A 12,196-nucleotide genomic window follows, 5' to 3' on the forward strand; every position below is an offset into this window, starting at 1 on the left:
CTTGAATAATCAAGGAGTTTACTTTCCATCTGGAGGTGGCGATATGTATGTCCCCAACCAATACACACTCTTGTGTGAATGAAGTAGATTGGATGGGGTAGATGAAATTCTGTGTGTAGCTGGCCTTAAAGTTCTGAATTTCTGATACTGATATTATAGATTTGCAGATTTTTAAAGCTTGTCCTAGGGGTGTGGATAATGCTCAGAGTTTTATCTTGGCAGTATTTTGATTTTTTTCCAGCTTGAAAATATTTCTTTTTGCTTAGAAGATGGAAGCAATATAGTAATCAAGTAGCTCAACTCCCTTTTTTTCAGCTACTAAAATCATATCATTTCCCTCAAGCAGTAGGCCTCTTTCTTCTTTGAAGTGTTTCTTCCCACAAACTCCTGAAGAGAATCTGCAGGTGAAAGATAAAGAAAGAATATTTATTATCAAGACAGAAATTTAACATCTTCAGTATCTTGGACATACAGTTAGAATGCTAAAGGGAGACTTGGCTCAACAAATATTTATCAACAAGTCAGTCGTAACATATTTTATGATCTGCCTCAAAATCTGCCTTTTCCAACTTCAGAATAGTGGTAGGGGAGAGAGCTAATTATGATGCCTGAATAGCTAATATTTACTCCATGCCAGGTGCCTATTTTATTTGATCCTCAGAACAACCCTCTGAGGAAGGCACGAACTTCCATTATTGATCAGGAAACAGGCACAGGATCAGGAAATAAACACTGACACACATTGCTTAGTCACAGCTATTAAAGTGCCAGAGTTAGAATTCAAACCCCAGCCTGCCAGACTTCAGGGCATAAGTGAGGAACCACCATACAAACTGCTCTCTTATATGCTGTTGTTCTTTGCTACACTCGTGGGTAAAGCCTACCTTCCTGCCTGCCTTCAAGTTGTGAGGGGGATATCGAAGACTCAGATTTGAAATGATGCTTGGAAGCTGCTGACTAAGCAATTTCATCTCTTGTGAATTCCATCCTTATTGTGTGTCTGTGGTGGTGGTTTTTGGTTTTTGGTTTTGTTTTGTTTTAATAAAACACTTTGATTTCCTTCAGGGAAATATGAAAAAAAGAAGGGTGGGGGATGGTCCTTTCCTAGGTCCTCTGCTTTACTCTTTGAGGAGAGCTTCATGGGCTCAATAGTGCCCAGAGGGCCTATTGAATATAGGCTTTCTTTTCTGTCTTTGGCATCCCTGCACATATCTGAAACAGACAAAAATATGGACATATACCCTCCCCCAAATACTTTATCTATATTACGTTTTCAGATTTTGAACTCAACACCTGATTATAGCCCATATATCAGAATTGTGTACAAAGAATAACTGAGAAAGAGTAAGAATATGTTTTTCTGCAATAACTTAAAGGTTGAGTCATCTCATCTTTTCTAATAAAAGAGATTAAAAACACATGTATATCTTTACTTCACTGAAACTGACAGTAAATCACCTTACCACTTCAGTATTGGCTCAGCTACTGATTATGGGCAGCTTTAATAGAATGTTGAGATTATACTACTGTTTTCCTGTAAGTTACTGGGTTTTTTTTTTTTTTTTTTTTTTTTTGCGGTACGCGGGCCTCTCACTGGTGTGGCCTCTCCCGTTGCGGAGCACAGGCTCCGGACGCGCAGGATCAGCGGCCATGGCTCACGAGCTTAGCCGCTCCGCGGCATGTGGGATCTTCCCGGTCCGGGGCACGGACACGTGTCCCCTGCATTGGCAGGCGGACTCTCAACCACTGCGCCACCAGGGAAGCCCCAAAGTTACTGGTTTTTAACTGCTAGAAGGAAAAAACAGTTGAATAAATAAAATACATTCACAGCAATATGAAATTCAGCCTATAACTTTCCAACACCAATAAAAGGTAATTATTTAAGTATTTCTTAGCTGTTTAGAACTTTCGTTATCTGTAACTGCATTTAGTATTTACAGTTTGACTATTTTGAATACTGCTTGGAATCAACTGTCTAAATACTCCAGCTTCTTTGAAAAATTGTGAACTAGGTGAAGTTTTTCTCCATGAATCCTTTATCTCCTTTTCTGTGGCATCTTTCCGCGTTCTCCATTCTTCCAGGGACTGCTCCCCAAACTGCCTACTGTCTCCACTGCAGATTCACTAGCCCGGCAGCTGTCCCTTTCTTTCCCTTTCTGCACTGAGCTCCTGTTTCCTGCAAGTCTTACTCGGGTTGGTAACTGATAAACTGATTCAAACTAACACGTCAGTGGCTGACAGCTGACTTGGGAATCTAGGGAAGAGGTTTGAGAAAGGCCTCTCCCTATGGCTTTCAAATCCCACCTGGGAAACAGATTAACTAGCTTATCTCCAAGAGTGGTCTTATTCCTAACCAAATTAATTGACAAGTACTTACATTTGGAAAGGATGTATTGTTTAAATATAAAATAGTTCTTTATTATGGGGCTATTGCTTAGCTTTAGTTGTGTCTTCCCTGTGGGAATTTTTTTTTTTTAACATCCAGATTTGAAGTAAGAATTAGGAAACTGATGCCAAAATCACATAGTAGAAACTCATCTTTTTCCTGGCCTTGTTACTAGTAGATATCCTATATGCATTCTTATATTAATCTTTTATAAGATAGGAATAAAATGTGGTCATAGGAATGTAATGGCAATTAATAATTATTCATTACATTATAAATATAAAATAAATAATAATTATGAGATTAAAATCATTATCTTGTGGTTTTCTACAATATTACCATTTATAAAAGTACACAGGTTTAAATATAGCATTATAAATTTCTAATTTAAAACGTGTATAATATGTTAATTCATATCAATATTAAATCAAGGTGGATAAAACTTTGGAAGTGTTAGACACTCAAAATGAATTTGCTATAGAATTTAACTTTTGTGTGTGTGAAATTTTTCCCTACTTAACAAGTCAATAAAATAAGAAAACGATTGGCACTTTACATTAGCGCTAATTATAGGTTTTAAGTCAATACTGCTGATTGATATAAACTGAGTTATAATTTTAAATTTCATACATAGTGTATATATCAGTTGTAGACCTCATGAATCTGGTTTTAAACTATAGTACCTAATTTGGGTTTCTCCCTGAGGGAGAAATTGGGGAAAAAATTGACATAGTTTGAAAGCAGAGTTGTTTTCAGTAATTACTTTGGAGGGTTCCTGTATATGTTTACCATCATCCAGATAGTTCAGTTAACTTTCAACACTTTTGTAGACAATTTGAATCATATGTATTTCTTTCAGTTAAATAGAAATTTTTTTGTATTTTCCTATGAGCATGATTAAATATTGTGCGTCATTTTAACATTATATTTGCTCATTTATTTTGCTCATATGAATGGTGAATCATAACTTTATGACTAATCAGTAATATAGACTTAAATGTGAAGACAGTGATGTTGCTTTTTCATTATTGCATCAAATTGTAAAAATTAAAGTGGATCTATATTTTCAGAACTGAATAAATCAGAGATAAAACTCAGAGGTAATTTGTGAACTCTGCTTATTCTTTCTGATCCACTTTAAGTAGATTTTTCTGTTTTCCTGTGAATTCTTCAGACATTTGCTGTACACTAATCATTCAGTTATTTAACATGGATTTATTAGGTATCTTTTATAAGCGCAGCACTAGGCTAAATGATATTTGAGTATAACGATCCTATTTTCTAAACCAAAAAAATAGGACACATGCTCTGGCAAATATATCTTTGGTGACTGTGCTTCTGAATCATAGAAATGAGGACTATCCTGGACAATCTAAAACACAATGTTGCCAAATACAAGTTACTTGAAAAAAATAAAGACACCATATAAGGCAATAATAAAAAGTGATTTATTGACTATCATATGTCAGGCACTTTATATACAGTGTAGTAGTATACCTAACTGTTAGCGCAACCCTGCATGATAGGTGCTGTTATTTCCATTTTATACTCATAGAAGCTGAGGGTTGGGGGTGGGAATGAGGTGGTTATGTAATTCGTCTAACATCAAATGGCTGGTCAGTGCCGCAGCTGAGTCTCAAAGTCAGAGCTGGTCTAGCATAGCCTATGATGTCCTAGAACCTCTTAGTATACTGATGTTCATGGTTAAGAAATGATGGGGAAAGGAATCAGGAGTCAGACAGATCTGGGTTGACTATTGGCTATATGGCCTCTACCACTTAGTAGCTGTCTTACTGAGCAAGTCAAATTAACTTCTCTGAGCCTTAATTTTCTCATGAGTAAAATGGGTTTAATAATACCTATATCGAGGGTATTATGAAGATTAAATGAGATAATACATATATAGCACTTAACACAGTGCCTGCACATAGTAAGCATTCAATAAATGTCATGTTACTTTTATTATTATTTCATAGTAACAGTTCAAAGGAGAGGGTGACATTGATATGTGCTAGTAAAAATGTTATTGCTGGTGAAAAGCTTTATAACATAAACCTTCTGATCTCATGTAATTCTGTATTAATCAGATTTAATAATTAAACTAATAAAATTATTTCTGGAAAGTGATTTCATTTTTTAGGATTCTGCTTTTCAAAATCTTTATTTATTACTTTAGTGCGGTGGTAAATCTAGATGAAATGTTAACAGAATAGAATTAATAAGTATTTATTGAGCATCTATGTGCCAGACACTGTTTAGGAGCTGGGACTCTAATGGTGAACAAATGGTGCCCTCATGGAGTATACAGTCTAGTGGGAGAAGCAGAAGGATCAAATAATCACTCAAATAAATGTAAAGCTGTCCTTGTGGTAAGGGCTATGAAGAGACACACATGGTGCTCTGAGAAATTATAGAAAACAGATTTAATTTAGTTAAGGAAGTCATGCTAGGCTTCCATGAGGAAGAGACAGATGAGCTCTGAAGGATGAGTACAAGTAACTAGCAAAAAACAGTGGGAAAAATATTCCCAGCAGAGAAAGCAGCACCAGGAAAGATCAGGAGTACCAGGGAATGAAAGAAGGTGAGTTTGGCAAAGAAGGGCACCTGAGCAGTGATTGAATAGGACCCTGGAGTAGGTGAGGGACCAGAATGACCAGGATTCTGAAGGCTGTGCTAAGGAGTGTGGGCTTTAAGGACAATGGGAAGACACTGAAGGTTGTAGAGTTGAAAGTGACATGATTAGGTCTTATTTAAAAAGAAAAAAATCTGTAGCATGGAGAGCTGCTAGAGAGAAGGAAGAATAACTACAGGTAGAGTAAGAGGGCATGGAACTATTTTAGGCCAGAGATGATTGGTTTGCGTTTGGACGGTGATCATGGTGATAAGTAGGAAAATTAAATTTGATTTGAGTGATATTTAAAAGAAAAGAAGTATTTTTATGGATTGGATCATGGGAATTAAGGGACAATGAAGTGGTTTTACCATGAAATATTGGCATGCTTTAGAGATAAAGTAATTTGGGAGCTAATTGTGTTAACAACCACTGCAGCAATAAATCAAAACAAAAACCCTCCTAAAATGTAGCTGGACATTAAGTTCTATTAACAAAGATAAAATATTTTACCCAGAAGTCATTGACCATAAAAAGCATTAGTAAAAATCTAAATTATTTCTTTTTTTTTGTGGTAGCTGTGATGTGGCACATTTACATGTCTTCTTACAAAATTTGAAATGGTATTTTAGATGTACTTTCAAATTTGTGCATGTAGATTGTGGTTGCCCTGTTGCTAATGATGCATTAGTCTTGATTGTCTTTTATCCCAGCATGGTAAAAGCCTTTGCAGATATTAAAATTCACAACCCCTCTGACAAACAGTTAATAGGTAATTAAATTCTGTGTTCTACCCACTTGATATATGAATCAGTTCCTGGTTAATAAGCTCTCTTACATATTTAAAGTGAAATTTAAAAATTTAAATAACAATAACGCACAAGCCAAAGAGAAATACAAAGGAGTTTAAAATAACCATGAATGCTCCTAAATTCAAAAATAGAGCTCCTTTAGAAATATGTGAAACCTTTTGCTTGCACTAGTTCAAGGTGGACCTAAGATATTGAAAATTAATTCATTCTTCAAGAAATATTTGTAGAGGCCCACTGTGCATCAGACATGTGCTGGAGGAGGTAATACAGGGATGCATAAGATATAGCAGCACTGGCCCCTCTCCTTGAAGAACTAGCTGTCTAATGAGGGAAACCATCAGGGAGGCAAATAATTATATTGGGTTGGCCAAAAAGTTCTTTCGGGGGTTAACATAAGCTCTTACAGTGACAAGTGCTATAACAGGGGTATTTACAAAAGTGCTATTCTACTAATGCACAAGGATAATGTCATGTGAAAAGACAAAATACCTTCCTATAATTAATAATAATCACTCCAAAGACTGTTAATAACACCAATTTCTCTAAAGCACAAAGCTACATTTTTGTACTATGGAATAATGAGGGGCCTCACAAAATCAGTGAATCAGCTAGTTCTGTGACAAGCATCTGATTTAAACCTCTTATTTGATAGATTTGTTAATCCACCACCAGAAGTTTGGTGAATAGAGTTAATGGAAGAGACTAAATCTCTTGGCATCCATTGGTGTTCTTTCCATCCCACCTTTAACATGAATCTATTTCAACCTTGTTCATAATTCAAGAAAGGAAAAACTATTTCAAATTCTCTATAAATTCGTACAATAGAGATGCAAAAATACAGTCCAGATTTTTCATAGCATTCATTCATTTGTATTCCTTCCTTCAGGATACATTAAATAAGGGACTACAGTATGTCAGGTCTTGTTTTAGAGGAGGAAGGCAGGGTCCCTGCCCACCCCTATCCCAGGATGACTGGCATATAAACAAATGGATACAATGTGTCATAGGAGGCCTGTAGGGGAGTAAGGGCCACAGGAGTATTATGGATGTTTGGGGGTGGAGGTACAGCAAGTGCTTCCTTGAGAAGATAGTGCTTAGTCTAATACATTTTCTTAATCTGTACTTGCAAAACAAGGGCTTGGGCTATGCAAGTATATCTGACTTGTACAAAATTTGGACGCAATAGTAGTTTTTATTCGGGCCAATTAAAGTTATGTAAGAACTTTCCTAGGTCCTGATTATTTTGGAAATTTTAGGCCTACTTATTGCAATTTATGTTTTCTCTGACTGTTGAGACATACTAATGAGCTTTTGTTCTTGAACAGACTGGTTGCAACAGCTTTGGAATGTGTTTGTAAAATTAAAAGGCAAACAAAAGTACTACAGTTCAAAATTTGCTTTTTATTAGACCTGCTACTTTGCTTCAGGCTTTAAACTGTACACAGATAATGCAAAAAACAGATAAGTGCAAGTTGCAGAGAACCTTCTGTGCTGATTGCCTCTTGGGAATCTTAACATTTGAATATACTTCCCAAGGTCCAAGCATACAGTAGGAGTAGACACCAGAAGATACAGGAGCCTACGTAGTTGAGAAACCCCATTATTATGAAGAACAGAGTTACAGCTAAATTACAGCGAAATTTTAGGCTGTCCTTGAGGACATGCATAGAAAGTTATGCTACTAATAGATGATTTGTAAGCCTGAAACCATTCAAAAGACAGAGAAGCAATATTCAGGCTAAAACAAAACCTCCTACTTTGTTAGAATAGAAAGAATATGCTTTTTGTTGGGAAGCTAAATCCTGGGAGAGTCAGAGACTAAATAAATACTCCACAGAGAGCAAGTCCCAAAGAATCTTACTTTTAAAGTGAGTAACACTGAGCTACCATGGGACCCAAGGGCCTTCCTAGAAAAGTAAAGTTTTGCTGTTGCTATAGCATAGAGGCATCAGAGCAGCTGTTCTTAGTGAGTTAGATCAGGGGGCCTACAGGAACTCTGAGGAAGAACAGAAACAGCATAAGAATAGAGGTGAAATGTGTGAGTGCAGCTGTAACTTTGAGGGGAGGACACTAGGACAATTTATAGAGAGGGCTGGGTCCAGATCATGTTAAACTGGGTGCCTGCCCAACATTTTTTTTTTTTTTTTGCCCAGCATTTTTTAAAAGGTAAAATCAAGTTAAAATGAACATGAAACCCTAAAAGTAGAAAAGAGATCTCTCAGGTTGCAGAGATAAGGCATGAGTAGTCCCTCTCTTGGTGAGAGGGCAAATAAAAACATTGACCACTTTGACTTTGCTGCTATGTAGAAAGGGTCGTCTGTCTATCTCAGCGTGTTTGTTTTTAAGTCCCATTTTTCACTGGAAAAAGCATCCTAGGTGAGTCCAGTAAGCGTCTGGTATACCACAGACTCCAGAAGTTCATTTTCTTAGCTTCCACTTGTGGGCTGTGTAACATCTTAAACTTTTTATTTTGAAATTATGGTAGAGTCACAGGAAGTTGTTTAAAAAAATGCCAGAGAGATTCCATGTACCTTCACCCTCAGTTCCCTTATATTTTCCAAATGTTACTGCTACTATATAGGAAAATTTTCTTGTAACCAAATATCTCTCTGAACCTCTCTTGTTAGTAGTAATAGTCTTTTAGCTGACACTTCGTCTTCTGGACAATTTGATCATCTACACATAGTGATAAATTTCTCTCTCTTTTTTTAAGACTTATACCTCTTATTTATTTTTCTTGTCTTATTTATTAGCTAGCTTCCTGAACAGATATGAAGAATAACAACAATAGTGGGGATTTTTTATTGTTCTTGATTTTGGTGGAAATGTAACTAAAGTTTTAATGTTAAGTTTGAAATTTGTTGTATAAAGCATAAGCCTTATTGTGTCTTCATTTACACTTTTGTTTGTTTACAAACCAGGAACAGACATTGAATTTGATCAAGTTCTCTTTTGTTCTCTCTCAAAACACTCTTAGATTTTACTCTTTTGATCCATTAATGTGGTGAAATTAATTTATTGATCTCCTAATGTTGAACAATCTATTCTTTCTCACAATAAGCCCTTATGTTTAGTGTGTGTTACTCTGTTAATATACTACTGAATTTGTTTGCAAATATTTTATTTGGGATTTTTTTGCATCAGTTTTCATAAATGGTGTTAATCTGTGGTTTTCGTTGTGTGTGTGTGCTATGTGCCTCAGATTTTGTTCTCAGGTTATGCTAACTTTATAAAATGAATAATAATAAAGCTTTCCATAGCATTCCATTTTCCATAATAGATTAGATATTATTGATTATAATGTACGTATGCCTCAAAGTTTTGATTGAATTTGCGTAGAAACATTTATGAGCCTGGAATCTACCTCTACACTTTATAGATGAGGAAACTTCATTTCCCAAGGCTTTAGGTGCCAAATGGAAATTTAAAACCCCAGTCTTACCAAGGCATTTGCTTTCTGCAACAGCCTATTGCTTCTCTAGTATAATTAATTATCCTTAACTATTATAGGGATATCTGGCAAATAAGGGATTCTTCTCATCTGATAGAGCAGAATTTACCAAAAGCTTCAATAATCTGATGTGGAGGGGAAATGAAACTTCTGTATTTGTGAATTTCCCATATATGATCACCCAGTGGTTAGCTGTCCCTCCCATCCCACACTCCACCACAGCTTCACTTTTAGCCTATGGGAGAGGACCAGTCAGGCTTATACTCTCTCTTGAAAATATTCTTTCTGGTTATGAGACTCTCTGCTGCTACTGAAAGCCACTAGAAACTGGTTGAAGTCCATTCTTTAAGCTAATGCCTTCTCTCTCCTCAGGCCTACAAGGGGATATGATAGAGTAGTATCCCTGTGGCTCCAGCCTCCTTGTTCTTTTAGACTCCACAAAACTTACAAATGAAGCTTTGAAACATAGTTAAATTTCTCTAAAGCCTGTTGAGAAAATAATATTTTCTCTGTATTTGCTGGCCTCAAGCTCAGTCAATGGAAACAATGACTCTCCTTTGTTGTACAGAGCAACTTTTGGTCTTTTCTTGCCTTGCTCAGAGAGACCAGTAGCAAAATTAAAGCACTTTAATGGCTGTTTTTTGTCCTTGTTCCACCTAACAAAATTTACTCTGTTTATTAACACCTAATATAAAAATCTTTTAAAATGTAAAAAGGGTATTACCAAAGAAAAATCTAAATGGCCAATAAACATATAAAAAGATAACCTCATTAGCAATCAGGAAAATGCAAATTTAAGCTACAGTGAGGTATTACCACATACTCACCAGAATGGCTAAAAAGAGAGACAATACTAAGTATTAGTGAGGATATGCAGTTACTAGAACTTATATAATGCTGCTGGTGAGAGTGCCAATTTGTATGACCACTTTGGGAGAGTTTGACTATCTATTAAAGCTAAAAATATGCATATCCTATGACCCAACAATTTCACTCTTGTCTATACATTCACATGTCCAAGAGACATGCACAAGAATATTCATAGGCAAAAACTGCAAACTAATATTCATCAACAGAAGAATGGATAAGTTATGGTGAATGCATATACTAGAATGCCACATAGTAATGAAAATGAATAAACTACAGCTATGTGTAACAACATAGATGAATCTCATAAACGTTGGAGTACAGGCTATATTCTCTTTCTTTACCTGGGTAGTACATGTGTGTGTGTGTGTGTGTGTGTGTGTGATAATTCACTGAGCTGTGTATTTATTTTGTGCATTGTTCCATGTAATTCACAATAGAAAGGATTTTTTAAAAAATGTGTGTGTATATATAGTATATACACGCTCAGATTCTTGAATAATATGTTGAATATAATTTTATCTTAATGATTTAGAGGCACGAAATTGTTGGTATTACTGGGCTGGAATACACTTGATTTATGTGGAACTTTTTGTCCTACCATTAAATGACTCCAAATCCATGCTTCTTAAATTCTTGTATCTGGTTCTGAGTGTGTATCTTGAGTCAGAAGCAGTCTGAGTCACCTTCTAAGTGGTAGAAATGAAATCTGACTTTTATACTAGCTTGTAGTTATCTCTACTTTCCAATGAAATACATGATACAATACATATGAATTTGTATCTTCTTGTTTGTATTAGAAAGCTCTTAAAAATGTGAAAGGACAGGGAGATTAGCTCGGTGCTTTGTGACCACCTAGAGGGGTGGGATAAGGAGGGTGGGAGGGAGACGCAAGAGGGAAGAGATATGGGAACATATGTATATGTATAACTGATTCACTTTGTTATAAAGCAGAAACTAACACACCATTGTAAAGCAATTATACTCCAATAAAGATGTAAAAAAAAAGATACTCTTATGGATGTAGAAATACAATTCTTTTAAAGCCAGGATAAGGTCACTTCTCATCAATCAAGAAAGGGCTTTTCAGGAGTGGTCAGAATGGTTAAATGTTGTAGACAAACTGAGAGGCATGAGGACTGTAAACAACCTTTCGAAGGAAAATGAGGTAGCAGACGGTTAGAAGAGTGCTGTGGAATATGGGGTATGGTGTGGAGCGAGAAAAAGGAATGGAAATAGGGACAAGTAGAGTCATTTTTCAAGACGAGACCTGTGTATTTAATGTAGTTGGATGGATCCAATGGAAGAGACAATAATTAAACCAGGTTTCAAAGGAGACTTGCGATAAAAGTTATAAAATCAACAACTTCGGTGGAAGGGTTAATCTTGGGAAAGTAAATTCGTCTTTACTTGTGTAGATGGGTGGCAGGGAGAAGACAGAGGTGTTGTCAGCTAACAGATGTAAACACCAAGAATGCAGGGATCTTCTTCTGTCTTCTTCCCTGATGTAGCCCAAGTCTCCAGAACAGTATCTAACATGTAAAAAGGCACTCAGAAGTATTTGTTGAATATATAGACTTTGATGGCTAATCAATCTGAATTCGAATCCCAGCTCTTCCTTCCACTTTCACACTATGGGGTCTTGGATGATTTCTTTACCCTGCTATACCTCAGCTTTATTATCTCTAAGACAAGAATAATAATATAGAATGTAGTTCTCCTATACATATTTGTAACACAGACCTTTAATCTGAGCCATTATGACTTTCTTTTTTTGAATTTTATTTTATTTATTTTTTATACAGCAGGTTCTTATTAGTTATCTATTTTATACATATTAGTGTATATATGCATTATGAGTTTCTTATATTATACTTAAATATTAAGCTCAGTGCTTGGCAAAGTGCTTTATACCTAGCAGTTGCTCTCTAAATGATTTTTTTTTTTTTTTTCTTTTTGCGGTATGCGGGCCTCTCACTGCTGTGGCCTCTCCCGTTGCGGAGCACAGGCTCCGGACGCGCAGGCCCAGCGGCCATGGCTCACGGGCCCAGCCGCTCCGCGGCACATGG

Source organism: Mesoplodon densirostris, chromosome 4, assembly GCF_025265405.1.
Source record: "Mesoplodon densirostris isolate mMesDen1 chromosome 4, mMesDen1 primary haplotype, whole genome shotgun sequence".
In the NCBI taxonomy this organism is placed as follows: Eukaryota; Metazoa; Chordata; class Mammalia; order Artiodactyla; family Ziphiidae; genus Mesoplodon; species Mesoplodon densirostris.